This window comes from Penaeus monodon, chromosome 14 (genome assembly GCF_015228065.2).
Source record: "Penaeus monodon isolate SGIC_2016 chromosome 14, NSTDA_Pmon_1, whole genome shotgun sequence".
NCBI lineage: Eukaryota > Metazoa > Arthropoda > Malacostraca > Decapoda > Penaeidae > Penaeus > Penaeus monodon.
The window spans coordinates 11,730,659-11,740,658 of NC_051399.1; the positions used below are offsets into that span (position 1 = coordinate 11,730,659).

At 37.5% G+C, this 10,000-nt stretch overlaps 1 long non-coding RNA gene across 1 annotated transcript in view; it reads left to right on the forward strand.

The window, feature by feature from the left end:
- LOC119580884 overlaps positions 1-10,000 on the forward strand; it is a 123,106-nt gene that overhangs the window by 91,858 nt on the left and 21,248 nt on the right. The window contains exon 2 of the long non-coding RNA XR_005229407.1: positions 202-245. This is a non-coding gene — a long non-coding RNA (uncharacterized LOC119580884). The remainder of the gene's footprint in view (positions 1-201; positions 246-10,000) is intronic.

Here is a 10,000-nt window from a genome sequence, read left to right on the forward strand (position 1 = left end):
AGCATGGCTGCTGAAATATTTATTTTAATCAATACATGGGGATATTATCAAGTAGTTATGTCTCTCCTGGCGAATACATTTACTTGAAAAACTAAGACTTTGGTAATTACTTGTAGATTTTTTTTTATGTAATTGGATTTATGTGTTTATCATCGATATTCTCCAAGTTCTTACACTGATACATTTTTTCTCTCTCAGCAGGATTATCGGCGTGATCAGCCACTCTCCTATCATCAAGTCAACAGGTGAGTGAGTCTATAAAGAAGTCTATATAGAAACAATGATATTTCTCTGACTAATGATAACAGGGAAATATTACGTCGTGTAACAAATATAGATTCATAGTGATATGTCAGATTCCAGAATGTAAACAAACAATTTACGGGCAGATATAGACCAACACCTGTTTTAGTCTTAAAACGGTGACGCAATATAGTCTGAGTCATATTTTATATATGTGTAAGTGGAATAACCCACTAGTCGGTGCTATAATGTAACTGTTAAGTAGTAAAGCTACTTCTATAACACTAGATAACATTAAATTATTAAGTATGGATAAACTGGGATTAGCTGAGATTGAAATTTATCCCGTCTTAGCCGAATAATTTATGTAATTGAAGATAACTATCACCAACTTAGGAAGGAGTGTGATGTAATATTAAAGTATATTGTGGACATTGAAGGTAATATTGATTTTATTTGTTTCTCCTTTTTATTATATATATGAGATGATAAAAAACACCTGAAGCGTGGATGAAAAGAGCAATAAAAATATGATATTAAACGCAATTCACTCTTAACTTTTGTATACTAGGATCTGCTAAGAAAAAAGTTTGAAGGAACAAGCGAAAAGGAAAGTGTAAGAGAAGAAAAGTGGGATAGAGGAACAGATAAGATATAAAAAGGATAATATATATTAAGGCAAAAATTACTCTTAGGAAAGTCATTATAAATGATATCGATTTAGTGTTGTAGTTCTGGTTCTGCAGTCGTGATTATCTCTCAAAAAGTTTATTAAGGTAAATAGAAGCTTATTTAAGTGAAGTGTTATTGTCAATTATATGAATTAATTTTGTGAGCGAATGAGTATTTCTGCTATGCATTTTCCCTTCTTCATAATAATGATAATGATAATAACAATTAGTAATGATAATGGTAATGATAATAATGATGATAATGATAATGATAATAATAATTATAATAATAATAATAATAATAATAATGATAATAATAGTAATAATAATAATAATAATAATAATAATAATAATAATAATAATAATAATAATAATAATAATAATAATAATAATAATAATAATAATAATAATAATAATAATAATAATAATAATAATAATAATAATAATAATAATAATAATAGTAATAATAATAATGATGATAATAAAAATAATGACAATGATGAGGAAGATAACAATGACAATAATGATACAGAAAATAATAGTAATAGTAATAATGATGTTATTAGTGGCAATGGTATTAATACTGTTATAATTTTATCATTATGGTTGTTATTTATTATTATTATTATTATTATTATTAGTAGTAGTAGTAGTAGTAGTGTTGATTTTTTTTTAGTTGTTGCGGCTGCTGCTGTTTGTTATCCTTGTTTTTATTATTAACTGATCATTATCATTACTGCTATTCTTACTTTTATTATTATTATTATTATTATTATTATTATTATTGTTGTTGTTGTTGTTGTTGTTGTTTTGTTGTTGTTGTTGCTGTTGTTATCATAGTGCTATTATTATCATTGTTATTATTATTATTGTTATTATTATTATTGTTATTATTATTATTGTTATTATTATCATTGTTATTATTATTATTGTTATTATTATTATTGTTATTATTGTTATTTTATTGTTGTTGCTGTTGCTGTTGCTATTGTTGTTATTATTATTATCATTATTATTATTATTGTTAATATTATTATGATTATCATTATCATTCATCATCATCATCATTCATCATCATCATCATCATCATCATCATCATCATCATCATCAATCATCATCATCATCATCATCATCATCATATCATCATCATCACTGCTATCAATGTTATCACTATTATGGTTATTATTATTACCATACTACTACTACTACTACTACTACTACTATTATTATAATTACTAGTACTATTACTACTACTATTACTATTATTATTATCATAATTATTATTATTTTTATTTTATTATTATTATTATTATTATTATTATTATTATTATTATTATTATTATTATTATTATTATTATTATTATTATTATTATTACTTTTATCACTGTTACTATTATCATTATCATCATTCCCATTATCGTTAAGATCATTATGAACGTAGTAGTAATATGATTTCTGTTGTTGTTATCCTGTACTCTTTTACTAATTCATGTTTTATTTGTTATTTTTTTGTTTTTTCTTTTTTGTTGCTGTGAGAGTCGGTTTCCAACATCGACCTGACATCGATTTTGACATTTGACGCCCCTTGACCTTACAAAGTCTTTTAATGACGTCAGAAAGCTATCTAATTCGTGTGAATATTGCATTAAACAGGACTTTCTAGATATCGTGTTTCTAAGTATAGTCTAAGATTAGCCTCGATTCTGGACTAAATTCCAGTCCATATTTAAGAATTAGAAAAAAGATATATTAATAATTTTCGAGATGATGGATCTTATTCTTCTGTTGTAGCTTTGTCCCATTCTTATTTGGGGTCGCTATGATCAGGTTCTGGCAGGTATTTTTTTTTATGGCCGGATGCCCTTCCTGATGCCAACCCTCCCTATTTACCCTGGCTTGGGACCGGCACTGACACGGGCTGGTTTGCCCACCCAGTGGCTAGGTTCGTTTTCGAGATGATGGATGATGATGATAATGATGTTAGTTATGATGTCAGTGGTGACTTTTGAGGTAATGGTTATAATGACAATGATTATAATGGTAATGATTGTAGGGTCGAGTGTGTTATTTCGGTTAATGTTACTATGATAGGACGCAGGATTTATCATTAGAGTGATTTAACGATTGCAAAATTGTGTTGGCGGCATCGATAATAGATTTGTTTGTCGGACAGGCAATACATTAAAACAAAAGCAAGACAAAATGAAGAAAGTGATGGCGATGACGCAACCATCATAATGACGACGATCACACCAAGGACGATCTCAAAAGCCTCGACCTTGACCTGCTGACCTGGACCTGTAATCTTGACCTTGTCTTCCCACCATGATGATGCAACGTTCTATGCGTGACCTCACGTGACTTCCAACGACAACAGACCCATTTCTTAAGGAGTCTTGAATAATCTTATGAACTTCCTAACTGCAAGAATCAGCCGGCTGCGGGACTATGCCGATGACACGACTTAATGCGGGGAAGAATTTGTTAAAATAAATATTATTTTGGACGTTTTTGTAACCTTAATTTTACGATTTGTTGTTTGTTTGACCTAATAGATGATGAAATGGTAATAATACTGGATTTGTTGGACCTGCTGCTGTGTCATTTTATCACCTTTGCGTGCTCTGCCGGTTACATGATTCTTTTTTCTTAAGCATGTAAAGACTAACAGCTCTTGGTTGATAATAGATTTCATGTGTTGAAAGACTGCATTGACACGCATGCTTGCATGACGTGATTCTTGCACGTGGCGAACGTGTTCAGAGTGCATGATTTAGGTGAACGGTGTGGGTGCATTTTGGTAAGACCTCTAAGTCGATATCCTGATTTATGAGTGTGTTTTCACCTCGAAGGAAAATGCATGAGCCTATGAATTCGTTAGTTTTTTTGTGATCTTGTTCTTATGTGCATATGTAAAGGTAAAGACACATGTGTAATATTTATAAAGTATTGTTTGATAATGTCTGGCGATGTTACCTGGATGTAGCCATGGGGGGAGGAGGTCACCATTTTCTGAAAATATGTTTTTTTTTCTTCCAAAACTTGGAAAAAATAACAAGGTAAAGGCATTCACGTGAACTATCTTTAAAAACACTCAAGTATGTGTTTGTATAATACAGTCTACAGCGACCCAGAAAGGACTGTCCGTCGTTCAACTGCCTCGGGGACTCCGAGATCAATATTCAGTGATTTTTTGACGATTCACTTCTTTAACTGGTCATACTTCTGGTATGTCCTCCTCTCTACAGAGTTCAGTTAGTTTGTTTTGACCCACTTCTGCCTTTCTGGTTTAGGACGTTTCAGTTTAGGATAGTCAAATGTAGACTTTGTTGTGGGTTAGACTGACATTTGATAGAAAAAATGCGTCATGAGCTGAATATGGCGCATGCTTCACAAATCCTCTCGGTTTCATGACGTCATCGAAGACTGTGCTCGGTGTGGCTAAAACGGATTGTATGTTGATCTTGTTATTATTCAATGATTTACTTACTGTTTACTAATATGTTGCTACCGTGCGAACTGATGCATTAAAAGACGCTTGTTTTGACGGTAGCGAAGACAACGTCGCGCGTCCCACATTTTGGTCACTGTAACACCTATGCTGCAGAGAGATTATGCATTATTAAAGTAATTATTTTGTTGCTGATGCTAACCGTGACTGTAAATCGTGTTCGTGGGATTTGGTCATTTACTGCAAATAATTTGAATTGTCTATTCATTGCGAGTAGTCTGTAACTTATAATCTTTACGAAGTTTATTAGATGCACGGTACAAGCGAGGGTGTGGTACGAAATAACTTGATATTTTTTCCGACGTGCTGCGAAGGAAGCTGCTGATGTATGTCCTGTGATGTCACTCAAGATCTCTCTCCGTCTCTCTGGGCCAGCCTTTTCTATTAGGATTGTCTCACAAATCGGGCAAAGGAAAGGAAAGAAAGGAAGGAGGAAAGGGTGAATCGAATGATCGAAAGGAAAAACGAATGAACGAAAGAAAAGCGAATGAATTAATGAAAAAGAACGCACGAAAGAATGAGATAGAGAAAGAGAGAAAGAACGAGAAAAGATGAAAGAAACAAACAAATATAACATTAAAAAAGTGAGAGAAGAAAATTAAGCTTCCCCAAACAGAGCTACCTGTCGCGGAAGAAAATTAGGGTTTTGCATGGGATCGATGAAGCACAGGTGCCAGCCAAGAACCCTAACGCGGGAGGGCCGGCCAGGTGTATCCGGACTGAACTGGACTCCGGTTATGGTTTAGTGTTGTGCGAATTCTGGTGGACTGTCGTTCAACGGGTCGGCAACGTACGCGATTAGGGAGAGAAAAGTTTTTTTTTCCAAAGATTAATGTGTTATTTTGGTTTTTAACTATTTTATATATTTAGTTTGGGTTTTGGCGGTACGGAGTTTGTGAGTTGGGGGATTTTGAGGTGGGATATTGACGTATTGTTTGTTGTGAGCTTTGTTGGCGTGGCATGCGGAGCCCGAGGCAAGACTGCGGGTCAGTGAAATGCGTGATTACTTTGGTTTAAGTCTTAGTGAACTTTGTGCAATGTGAAATACCCTGCTGCTGTTTGTGAGGGTTTTGTCTGTGGGTGTGGAGAGAAAGAATACCGCCCGTGTAGTGAAAGTACTGAATTTAGAAAAGAAAGAAAATGAAAAAAAAGGAATTATACAGTTGTACGTCTCCCTTCAACATACCAGCATCATCCCTAGCTTAGGTTTACAATATTTCTCACACTACCTCATACAGCCGGTCATGGCACCCACATCACCACCATAAAGTATGTAACGTCTGACTATCATCACAAACAAGTGTCATCACCACTGCTATCACTATCGGCTTTTTTTTCTTCTGATTAAGTAGGTATTTTCTGCGTTGTCCTTGATCTTGAAATGATTGGCCTTCACAACTGCCCCTTTTATCTAATTGCAAATCATGGTAACGTTACATCAGTCGAAAGTTGCACAAAATACCGAATCTTTCCATGCAGATTAACAGATAGTAAATACAGATTAACATGCAGATTATTATTAACATGCAGATTAGCAGATGGATACTCTACAGAAAAGTTAGATTCGACTATTCCGAATCCTTTCATTTTTATTCTGGTCAAAGTAAAATTTACTGCGAATATGGCAGTCTTTCACCCTATCTTGGAATATTGATTTATCGTCGCAGTGATCTCTTCACTGAATGACTTTCGATTAGCTTGCTGTCATTTGAAAGTCTTAACAAGCAGCGTTTACCCACAGGCCTTTTTAGCAGCAGAAAAGAGAGAGAGAAAAAAATAGAATTACGAAAAAAATGAATCGAGGGAATTATTTTTTTTTATTCGTAGAATTATATTTATTTTGTTATATAAACACGATTATACTTTTAGAGTTTAGATTTTGTTATATTCATACAGTATCAGTTACCTGTTCAATCCTCTTGTGAAATTAATCCTTATCGCTCTCATATAAAAGTCTATCTACTTTTAAGATTACCAAAAGTCCAAAAGTCTCGATGTCCTTTCCCTTACCCCCCCCCCCCCTCTCTCTCTCTCTCTCTCTCTCTCTCTCTCTCTCTCTCTCTCTCTCTCTCTCTCTCTCTCTCTCTCTCTCTCTCTCTCTCTCTTTTCTCTTTCTCTCTCTCTCTCACGCTCACTCTCTCTCTCTTACTCATATCCACAACCGCAACGTGGTAAGTTCACATTCCCCAATACATTATGTATATGTGGATAAAGACTGATATGGATAATATATCCTCTGTATTGAACATGTGAGAGATATTTTGAAAGTTATTATGCGAATATTTGTTGCTGAAAAAAATTATGGGATGAAAGTAAATGTTGTAAGCTTTGGTGTTATCCTCGTGAAAAGCAGCTAGAAGAATATGAAGCATACGTTCTCAGAACTATCAGGATTAAGATAATATGAGGACGTATTTGTGTCTGTTGCTACCTGATGGTTTCATCACGACCGATGATCGTGTAGAGTCCCGGCAGCTCTTAAAGCATATGTACGCAAGGAAAAAGAACTAAGAACATTTTAATAACTTTCCGACGAAGTGAATTATTAAGACGTGGACACAATACTTATCCAGATTTTTAATCCTCCACAATCGCGAGATTACCGCCTTATCTCATGTGTGACAATAAAGTGTGCTTCTTATCTAGAAGAACATACGCTCAGGTGATAAGAAATTGGTTGTATATAAACTGAAATATGACAGTTCATCGTGATTTGATCTGTGTGCTGGCTGGGGAAGCTTGGGGATGTGTCACTGTGTCTGCTCCCTGCTTCGCTCTGCGCGTACGTAAGCGTCGAACGAATAAAAGTAAAAAGTGATCATAAGACAAACAATTGAAAATATTGAAGGCTTCGAAGGGTATAACAGATGCCTTGGTCTCTGAGGACTGAGTTCACCAGTGTAGAAGAGGATGTTCTGCCGCTCAGCGCAGGGGCTCTTCTCAGGGAGCGAGATGCGCCAGGCCGCAACCACCTCTTACAGGTGCGTCCTGTCACTGCACCTCATATTTTGCAAGATGAGAGAAAGGACGACAGCTATATGGACACGAGCCCGTTTTCCGTGCAGGAAGAAATACGAACGGGCAATGAGCGCGTTATTACCAGGTTCACTGTGGTTCCGTCAGCAAAACGCGGGACTGAAGGCAAACAACAATCCGCTGCTTCCTTTACACGCCGAACGTACCTTGAACCGCTGGACGAAAAGGGGCGAGGTGATGCTTCCATGGTGTCCCTCAGCTCGGCCTCCCTGCGCTCGTTGGAAGGCTCCAGCGATCTCGTCCCGTCGCTCGTGACGCCCAATACATCGCCGGCCGGTCTTCACCGGGCCGGCCAGGTCTCCCGGAAAGCGTCGCGGATATCGTCGCGAGCTCGGTCCGCTTCCGTCACAGACCTCTTGAGATACGTTGGCGGCGATGCCAAGACGGAGGCGGAGCCGCAGCGGCCGGCGTCGCTGCCCGCCTCGCTGCCTTCCTCCCCGAAGTCGGAGGACCTGGAGGCGGCAGAGGCCTACGACAAGTTCGAGCACCTGCCCACCAACCCGTACTTGCAGCCGAGGAACATCCACCTCGTGGGGGTGCTGCGGAACACGCTCAGCAGGATCAGCAGGAGCACACGCAACCTATGGGTAAGTGGGGGAACTCACCTGGTCAAATGTTGTCTGCACTGGAACGTGAAGATGTAATTCGTACGGAATTTGTACGTCTGTCAGTCTTAGACGGTAGTTGATAGCCTTATCTTTCCTCCTGCTGCTGTCGCCCGAGTCCCTACTTGTGTGTTTCTCGTTTTAAGGGCAAGAATTTTCCATATCCTGGAGCGATTTAAGTAGGTTAACTCCGGACATTTTAAAAATGCCGTGTGATGCAGTCAAAAGTGCATTGCTTTTTATTTGGTTTAAGATTGCGATTTACGATATTTAGTTACATGCTGTACTTGTCGTTGATCTTAATTTTCTTATGCTCCAATGGGGTATGAAATTTTTGAAAAAAAAAAATTGAAGTATGATGACATTGTTAATAATCCAGTGGAGTCCTGTGTTTGTTATCAAAATCGAGTCGCAGCACCTTGGATCAACGAATAGAAAATTGCGGATGACTGTTTTCGGGGAATTTGATTTTGTTTCCTTGGAAAACTTTGGTAGCGTTAACGGAACACAGTACCGCTAAAGAAATGCAAAAATGAACCTCCGCAGTACTCAGACATTGTAAACACATGCATACAAGTGTAAGTAGGGACAGAGTATGACGTACATTTGTAAGCCTTAAATCTGACACAGATTATAATGATAACTAAATTGACCATCAACCCAACAACCACCGTCTCATTTGTCGACAAAACAAACATGTCGGATCACGATTGTATTTTTATAGATGGCCCGCAGTAGAAGGATTTCACCCCAGAATTTAACCGCTCATGACCTTTTTATGTCGAAGGAATGCGGCCCAGGCTGAAGGAGAAGGGGTGGGGGGGTGAGAATGGGATGGGGGAGGGATTGGAGAGGTATGAAAAGGGGGGGAGGGGTGATAAAGGGCATGGCGAGAGCAGACGACAGCTGATACGCATGGTGAGTATTATTGGTTGTGTGTGTGTGTGTGTGTGTGTGTGTGTGTGTGTGTGTGTGTGTGTGTGTGTGTGTGTGTGTGTGTGTGTGTGTGTGTGTGTGTGCTTGCGCGACTACGTTCCTGCGTGTTTGTATGCGTGTTTACTATTAATTGTTATGTAGTTGATTATATGACTTAGATTTTACTCTGAGGAATTTTGATGAAAATAAGAGATAAACAACTCAGGGAAAGAGACGTCTTTGTGCGTATTAAAAATCACGCATAATGACTTCATATAGACAATGTTTACTGTCAAATAAATGGTTCGTAAGGTGCTTATACGTAGAGTGAGAGGTCATCCATAAAAAGGGTCTTTTAGTGGTTATAGTTAATGATTTACCGACAAAGAAAAACCGAGGAAAGTCCCAGTGCAAGGGAATTTTCCGCCGACAGATGTGCTTATCTGCAAAGCATAAACCGTGATATAATCTACGGTCTTATCCAGCCACATTTTTTTTATAACTTTGAATGACAACACCAATTCGTACTCAAATTCTTGGCAACGAGTAGCATTTAAACACATATCCCAGGTCAACATACCGTAAATAAGACCGTGCATGAGCTTTCTGTTCCACCGTGGAAGATGTCGGATCTATGTGTATTCTATACGACTGCTCCTTATGGGACGCTGCTCCCCCTGCTATACTCACGAAGTACGAACCAGCAGTTACCAATGAGCATCTTGAAACTCTGTGCAGTGTATATGAATGCTACACTGACGGATCCATGCGGCCTGGGAGCAAAGCAGGGTGTGCTATTGTTGTGTATAAAAATATGTTTTGCCGCACCAGGGTTCATGACTGGAGCTAACCATGCGCAAACTAGGTTGACAGGAATTCTTGTAGCCACCGAATATTTGTTGAGCTAAGGCTCAGGAGTCATTTTCTGAGACTCACAGAATGGTTTCCTAGCTTTAAATACACTAGACAAAAATGCAGGAATTATTGAATTTGATACAAAAATAAACGTATATCGTGCA